The sequence below is a fragment of the Gekko japonicus genome, unplaced genomic scaffold, assembly GCF_001447785.1.
Source record: "Gekko japonicus isolate JY-2015 unplaced genomic scaffold, Gekko_japonicus_V1.1 scaffold522, whole genome shotgun sequence".
Classification (NCBI taxonomy): domain Eukaryota; kingdom Metazoa; phylum Chordata; class Lepidosauria; order Squamata; family Gekkonidae; genus Gekko; species Gekko japonicus.
The window spans coordinates 778527-787576 of NW_015169790.1; positions in this window are offsets into that span (position 1 = coordinate 778527).

The following is a 9050-nucleotide window of genomic DNA, read 5'->3' on the forward strand; positions in this document are numbered from 1 at the left end:
AGGTTTAAGAAAGCTGTAGTGGGGAACAGTGTAAACAACAGCATAATCCTCCATACAGTAAATTTATCTCTAGATTATCAGGGAAGTTTTATATACTGACCCTTTTTGTAAGTGCAAGGAGTTCATGCCTCCCTGGAGCTGAACCGAGAGCATTCACAGAAGAGATGTAAAAATAGACAACAGTAGTGTCAGCTTTAGCAGTTTGAAAGCAAGAAATTGCAAGTAGATAAATAGGTACCACTTCAGTGGGAAGGTAACAGCATTCTGTGCGCCTTGGTGTTTAGTCATGCTGGCCACATGACCAGGGAAATGTCTTCGGACAGCACTGGCTCTTCGGCTTTGAAACAGAGATGAGCACCGCAACCCTAGAGTCGGATTCGACTGACTTTCGAGCGAGGGAACCTTTACCTTTACCTAGTGTCAGCTTAGCTTTACAAGATACCCTGAAATGCTGGTGAAAGTTATTTGCCTTTGGGCCCAACAGATCCAGAATCTGACAAAGCTCTTTCAGGGACCCCACCAGTCTGTTTTTGTAAAATATTGATCCCTACAACATTAATTCATTGTCCAAAGCTTGGCAAAATTGATGTTCTGGAGTGGGAAAAACACAACTTATTACTTTCATATGCTGAGAAGAATATGGATTCTGCTTTTCCTTCTATCCATTTTTCAAGAAAATAAATATGAAAAAGTCTTCAAATGCTGTAATGTTTAGATCTTTTAAGAATGTTTGTTTCCAGGAACTTGTTGATGATCTGATTTTCTGTTTAGAGCCAGAAGCTGACTTGAACATGTCAACATTGTTCTACATTGTTTCCTCACAAGCCAAAGTCCTTGACTTTTGTACTTAGTTTGCCAGTAAGATCTAACCGGGGATGCTACTGTGCGGGGGTGGGTAGAGGAAGAAGTACGTGCTCGAACTGTGGTACACTCTGCTGGATGTTCACACACTGCCATCAGTACTGAGAGTCTTGTTAATTAACAACTTAGGGTGAGCTCTGCTCAGACCTTTGAAAAAGAGGTGTCTGAAAAAACGGCCTTTTCACTGAGCTGCTGCCTTGGACCAGTCACTCAGGATACATTGTCAAACGGACATAAGGTACAATTAGGGCACATTCCGACACATATCATAAAACGGTAAGAACTCTGTAACCCAGTGTAAATTAAGCCCCTGTAGCAATAAAGGGCTCTTGGCTTTCTTTTGCAGTAATTTCAGAGTACATAATCACAGATGAGTTTATGCCTGTTACAGGATGAGACTGATATTTTGCTTCATGGATTTATATTTGCTACCAAATACTACATGGACTGTGCACACACACACACTGAGGCTCAGAAAGCTGTACATGTCACCTGTTGTGATACTACACATAGAAGGTGCCTGCACAAAGCCTTACATGTTAATGAGGTTTCAGCTACACAGCATCAGCCTGGTGAAGGAAGCACACACCTCCGTTTTGTCAGCAAAAGAACAACCTAAGGAGAAACAGCCCCCATTGTTGAACTGTCTGCTGTCACGTATTCTGCATCTCTGCTTTATTTTACATTGGCATTTCCTGCTGGATGGACCCTTTGATGACCAGGGAATGGCCGAGTTTCATCTGCACTTCAAGGAGGTTCCTTGATGCCAAGCTTTCACACTTGCCCAGATGCCCTACTTTGAGTTAGGTCTTAAGTTACAATATTGCCCAACCCTCTAGGTTGCCACCCCTCACTGCACACAACCAATAGGATTAGTTTTGGGACGGACTAACAGGTAGGTGGGTCCACAGGTTGGCACAGTTGCCACACACCCAAAGATGCACCTATAAAAGGTGAGGACCAGTCACCTGGCCCCTGCTAGCCGCAATTCCCACAACACCCCCTGTCTGCTTTAACTCCCCTTTTGTCCAGCTTTCTATCCCAAATCCTTGCCTCTACTGCCCACACAAGCTGGCTGGTTCTAGCTGTGTGTTAAACTTCCCTAGAATTCTTTTCTTCCCCTCCATTCTTCATTGGAACGAACGAGCTTCAGGACAGATAAGTATCTCCCATCATCACCCCTACCTGCTAATGCAAAAGTGATTATTGTTCATTCTGTATTTCTAAGGAACTTGATTGAATCTGTGAGTGTATCAGTATTGTTTGTATGTGATTTATATTTTCTTAAGTAAAAGACAGTTATTTTGAACAACAGCCTCGACTCCTTTTACTGGCAACCCTTGGTGGGAGCTGGACCTTGGTAGACACTGGCAAGAACCCATCTAAAATTTTGCCAATTGCTGTAGATAAAGCAATTCGGCTAACATACCTCTGCTCTGAAATAGCAGCAGTTCACTTCATCAGAAATGTACATCACTTCTGCACTCTGACCTGCCAAGCGGTTGATGCAGACAGTCCAGGAGTGAAGTATTTTATTGTAATCACTGCTGGAATAGACTACTGCTGTTTGAAAATGTATGATGCAGATACATTCAATAATATATTTAATGCTAGCTGGCAGGCTGGAGGAAAGGAAGAAATACTTCTTTCTAGGAGAGATTTCATGTACCATCTCCCTTCTGTATGCCAAGCAAAGCCAAAGTTCATATGGGATAAACATTCCTGAATTCAGACCTTGTTTGTGTAAGCAAGTTCCTAAGAGGTATTTCAATTCCTTTTGACAAGCTGTTGTTTTAACCTTTTCATTATAGCCATTATCCCCCTCCTCATATGTAGTCTCATTTTGTACACATGCCCGGTGGCCTTTGGACCTCTGCACAGCTATGTTGTGAAACAAAAAAGCAACAGTTAACCCCTTTAAAAATGTATTGTAACTTAAGCTGCTGAGCCAGTAGCTGCAGTATCATCTTCTGGCTTGCAAGATCTGTAGGCCCTCAGCAGCTCCCACCATGTCAGCACAAGAAGGAAGGCACAGTTCACCTGTAAAAGCAGAGTGTACTTTGCTGTTTCAGGAATGAGCCTTGGGAAATCTGAGGCTAGTGTACTCTCTCTCTCTTTCCCAATGTAGCTCAGAAATTAATAATTTCCACATTCATAGAAAACTATAGCTAGATTGTATATATGAACTTCAAAATATGGTTTGTTCTCTTACAATCAGATGAGGAGTCTAAACTGGGATTAAACTGTGGCTTGGAATCCTTATTAGGAAGGGAGAAAACAACCCATAGTTGGCTCAGACAAAACAATTTGGATAAATGAAAAAACACTGGATTTCTGTTAAAGCAGAAAGCGATTTATTTCTGAACTACACATAGAGTGAGCAGGGAAGAGAGGGAAGGGGAGTCCAAGAACCTGAGTGTCCTTTCTGTGCAAATTATGCTTGTGGCCCTAGCGGATGGTTGCCAGATTCCCCCGTTTGACACGTTACTGAAGTAATCTGGAAAGAGGTGTATGGGGGGGATTAAAGGACCCTTAGAAATATAAATAGTACTAGGAGCAAGGCCCATTGCAGGAACAATGCAACTGCCTCAAGAAAGGCGGGGCGGGTCCCCCCCGGCCCCCCCGCTTTCTACCTGGCCCTCAGACCTGGGGGGGTGGCGTGGTGAGGGGACGGGTCAGCAGTGGCTCCCTGCCTGGGCCGTGTCGAAGCACACAGAGGGCCATGGCAGCGTCTCCTGCCACCTCGGCAGATACCGGCATTGAGGGCGACCGCACAGGCCATCAGTGGCTCTCTGGCTGGCCGAGTCCTGTGGGTTGCGGGGCACCTCCACCGCGGGCCGCCCCTCATTGCACGGAGCCTTTTTTCTGGAGCCACCTCATGGCCAGGACTCTTTCCACTGTACTGGGCCACCCCCCTTGGTGGCATGCTGGACTGGTGCACGGTGTTCCTGGGGCAGCGCTGGCTGCCTCCCTTCCTCCTGGCTGTCCACCGCCCCTCCCTCCCATCCTCTCAGCGGGCCGCACGGAGGTGACATCAGCGCTGGGATAGAGGAGGCCAGAGCAAGGTAGGGTGGGGAGCTGCCATTTTGTTTCTGTTGGGCCCCCCTCCGGCTGCACCCCAGCTCTCCGCCAGCCTCAGTCGATGGACCGGGCGAGGGAGGGAGGTGCAAGGAAGCCGCATCCAGAGTGTGGCGAGGAAGAAGGCGGTGGCACCTCTCTTGTTGATGTTGTTATATAAAGAATAATGAACAGCTATCAACTAACATATGCTCAAACAACCCAGTTCTTTGGTATCTGAATTCACTGCCACCAAGTAACATAGTGTGGTTGTTTTTAAAAGCAAGTTCAATCTCCTGAGGTCCAAGGCACCCTGATGAAAACGGCTTCCTTTTTACTACACCTGCTGACATTAAATACCTGCTGGCAAGCCATGGGAAATTCATGTTTGGCTTTAAGAAAAAAAACATGTCCCTGCCTATGTAATTTTGTAATGTCATTGCAGCCTCCGCCTCTCCTTCCTCCAAGATTTTCTGTTCTTTACTTATTACCTTAGGGGTATTTTGCATTCTCACATCCATTTCCTGAATTTACAGCTGGTGACACTATTTATAAACAAAGTCACCTTTCTCTTTGTTGGTTTCCTTTTTATGTCTAGTGAGGCAGTTGTTCTGACTTACAAACCGAACCCTGATTTGCTTTCCAAAGTATGAGCAATGTAAAAGATAATGGGGGAGAATGCTGAATGTCCCAAATTGACAGGCTGGAGCCTTCACCAGCATGAGCAGGCATTCCAGTCTCTAGCATACAAGGGATGCACCCTTGCGATAACCCATGTGCTGCTTTTTTTTGTTGGTGGACTGCAAATGGGTATTGAACATCACAGGAGTGTTCTATGGTAAAGGGAATCATACTGAAAGGAAAATTAAATACAAGTGACTACAAGAAGCATTGGGGTACAACAGCTCTGTTTAATTCATTACAAGCTGTGGTAGATTCATCCCATTAAAAGTCATTTGAATAAGTGCTAAGTGATATGCCCAGTGGCAAAAAGGAGAGAAAAGAATAACACCATCATGCCCTACTCAAAGGTTATTGCCCCAAATACTAGTTCCTCCTGTTAAATTCTGGCTGGTGTTACTATTAAGAGTAGAGATACTCATTACGAGTGGTATTGTGATTTAGGGGAATGATTAATAGAGTATAACCATAGGGACTGTGATTTAATAGCAAGCTTGATGGAAATTCATGTAAAGAAAAAATACGAACGTATTTTAAACAGTACAAAATTAGGCAAAGGATATCTTACTTTAGCACAAAACAAAAAATGTGGAGTGGCCATTTACATAAACAACCCACAATCAGAGGTATTCAAAGAGTTAAGAGACTCAGTTGAAATATCCCTAATTTTAAAAATGAGACTCCCCAAAATCAATATCACTAGCACTTTACTATATGGTTTTATAAATGTTTTAACTTAATTTATATTTTATGTTTTATTGTAAACTATGTGCAGATTATTGTGTAAGCCGCCCTGAGCCGGCCTTGGCTGGCAGAGCAGAGCAGAAATTTAGCAAATAAATAAATAAATAAATGTTTCTCCTCATGTTTTCATGCTACTTTTACCCCTGCTGAGGAGAATTTACATTTATATGTAGTTTTGTTATTTTTCTGTACTACAAATAAAAACAGACTGGGTGTCCCCTCGGTTTTCAGTGATTCTATATGCTTTATGAGAAGTGTGCATGCACACGAAAGCTTATACCCAGAATTAAACTCTGTTGGTCTTAAACGTGCTACTGGGCTCAAACTTTGTGCTAATGTATTAGCTTTCTACATGTGGTCAGATGCTGATTTGGGGGTCCTTTCAAAGAAGACATTCCTCCATGTGCACTCTAAGGTGATACAGGCACTGAACTAATGTGTGATTTGTTCCTAGAGGACAGCTGGCAGAGGGAGGCAATGTTGATTGTGGATGCAACACTAGGGAAGGAAGGTTAACTCTTTGCCCCTGTGCCATTTCACGGATAAAAAATACTGATACTGTACTTGTCTTTTCCCATAATGGAGCCTAAGGGGGGGGATCTGATCAGGCAAAGGCCACACCATAGGATTGCCAAGTCGTTTTGACTCACCGGTGGGGGAGCGTCGTTTCGATCTGGGAGCTGCATCGGGACCATATGGTTCCCCCCCCTCGATGATCTGGGCCACGCCCCCAACATGCTCTACGTCATGCGTCACCTCTGGTGACGCAGCTTCGGGGGGCGGAGTTCCCCTCGGGGCCCGATTCCGCTGCGGCGGAAATCGGGCCTCCAAAGCGGGGGGTTCCCCGCCCCCCGCCCCCACTTGGCAGCCCTACCACACCACCACGGCCTTGAGTCATACTGGGTTTTCCTCCCTCTGTGGCTTTTTACAGACCAATCACATACCTGGAGCTCTACTCACAAAACTCCAGCATTAGGTGAAGTTTGACCCTAAGCCCCATATATGTATGTAAGAGAAATTATGGGGAATTAATATATGTACCTCAAAGTCAGAATGGCCTTAAACTGTATGGCCCAGTCATGTGCTGGGAGTTCCATCTTTGGAGCTCCCAGCAATTTTTAAAACTTAATTTTCAGGTGCATGGATCCTAATTTGATTTAGGACTGCAGCATGTGAGGAGGGTTTTTACATCTTCTCTCTTGCACCCAGAGGTCATTTCGAGGGGGAACGCGGGGGAACACAGTTCCCCCGGGTGAGGGGCACATGACGAAGCCTCGCCCCCTGCTTCCGGCTGCCCCACTTCCAGCCCTCATTCAGCCAGGAGGAGGCAGGAGAAGAGGGAATGCACCCAGAGGTCATTTCGAGGGGGAACGCGGGGGAACACAGTTCCCCCGGGTGAGGTACGGGGGGCGGGGCACATGACGAAGCCCCGCCCCCTGCTTCCGGCCGCCCCGCTTCCGGCCCTCATTTAGCCAGAAGGAGGCAGGAGAAGAGGGAGGGTAAGTTGCTTCCTCCCTGCCTCTCCCCACCCCTGCCTGCCTGGGGCCAGGGAAGGCCTTCGCGGGGCTTCCTTGCACTCCCGCCGGCCTTTCAGGTCCACCACCGGGCCCCTCATGGGGCTCGGCAGTGGAGCTGCAAGGCCGGCACCGGCGGCCGGCACCGTTGGGGGCGGGGTGTGTGGCCTTATGACACATTTCCGGTGATGTCAGGAGGTGTGGCCTTATGACACACTTCTGGTGATGTCAGGGGGTGTGGCATATGCTAATGAGTTATGCTAATGAGTCCCCCTAGCTCTTTTTCTACGAAATGACCCCTGCTTGCACCATTTCCCTGAGTTTTAAATGGTTCCACAGAGCTATCTGTATTGGCTGTTTTTGCTAAAAGCAGAACATTTGGGAGAGTATTTTAGTGATAAAAATGTGGTATTTCTTCATTTGGCATAATATCATTCACTTTTCATGGCTTCCTGTTTACTTCTTCCTGTCTATTTCTCATTATCCTTTGCACTTTTCTGTACATCCTATATAAAAAAAGCTACAGATTCTAAATCTATTCTGCACTAAAAAAATTTGGGGAAATGTGCAATTAAGCAAAAAATGTGACATACAAAGTCAATGGTGCAAAACCATTTTGTGATTGCAGTATTTGGAGAGTTTCACAGTGCATTCCTAAACAGAACTACACCCTTCTAAGTACATTGAACTCAGTGGTTTTAGAAAGGTGTTACCCTCTTTAGGATTGAACTATCATGCAGTTCTGCCATCCCTGACTAAAGCTGTAATGCTATGCACCATCTATTTGGGAGTAAGACTGACTGAAGTTAGTGGTACTTTCAAACAGACACACATAGGATCATGTTCCATATGTCCTTTTAGTTAAGACACAGCAATAGTAGTTAGGAAAACTGGCTTTGCCAGAAACGCAATACAGGACCTTGAGCAAGTTCCTTCACATTAATTTCCCCTGACAAGGGAAAGTAATCAAACCTATCTCATGCAACAAAAGTATTTTGTTGGTGCTTGAGATCTGTATATGAAATGGGCTGTGCAACTGAAATACAGTGTCGCTTGAGATGCAAGACCAGCAAAATGATACATATTTCAGGTACATATTACTTCTCTTAGCAAATGTCTATCTTACTTTCTGTTGTTAAAATAACATAAAAAGTGGTTTCAGCAATAACATCAATTAAAAAACAGTAAAAAATAATAAAAGCAGTGAGCCATTTATTTAACTGCCTGCACATGCTTTGGGAACTTAGTCAACTACAATTATCACATACCTTTCTCTCCCCTCCTGTGGGAGTCTGAAAGAGGCCGGATTTAAATGTGATGACGGTAAACAAGAAGAATTTATCTGTACAGACTGCACAACGTACATGCTTTTTTGGTTATACCAGGCCCTGAGCCACTCTACCTCGGCTGTTTGCATGCCAGTCTAGGGTGCACTAATAGGGGTCCGGGTAAAAGTCGGATCTAAATGGATCCTCATGAATTCATATGATTTTTACACTGAAACGAAATAAAACCACCATCATATTGTAGGCCATGTGTTAGTCTACAAGGGGCACCACAAAAATCATGCACCCACAGATTCGTGGCACCACAGCAGCACAAAAACATGATTCCAAAGGACGGTTCCTCATGAATTCATATGATTTCTACGCTGGAATGAAATAAAACCTACATCATACTGTAGACCATGTCTTAGACTATAGGCAGCACTCAAAAAATCATGCCCCCATGAATTCGTGGCTCGACAAAACTGCAAAAACATGGTTCCAAAGCACGGACCCTCATGGATCCTCAGGGTTTTTCAAATGGGTCACCCAAAACACACCATCAAATCACATAACATGTCCACGGCCACAGCTTGCACCACAAAAATCACAGATCCACGGCTTTGTGGTGACACCATTCGGTAAAAACATGATTCTGAAGCACGGATCATCATGGATCCATGGGGATCCATGCTTCAGAATCATGTTTTTGTTGATGGTGTTGCCACGAAGCCGTGGACATGTGATTTCTGTGGTGCATTCTGTGGCCATGAACATGATATGTGATCTGATGGTGAGTTCCTGGTGACCCAATGCAAGAACCATGAGGATCCACGAGGATCCGTGCTTTGGAACCATGTTTTTGTAGAATGGGGTCGCCATGGAGCAGTGGACATATGATTTCTGTGGTGCATTCTGTGGCCATGGA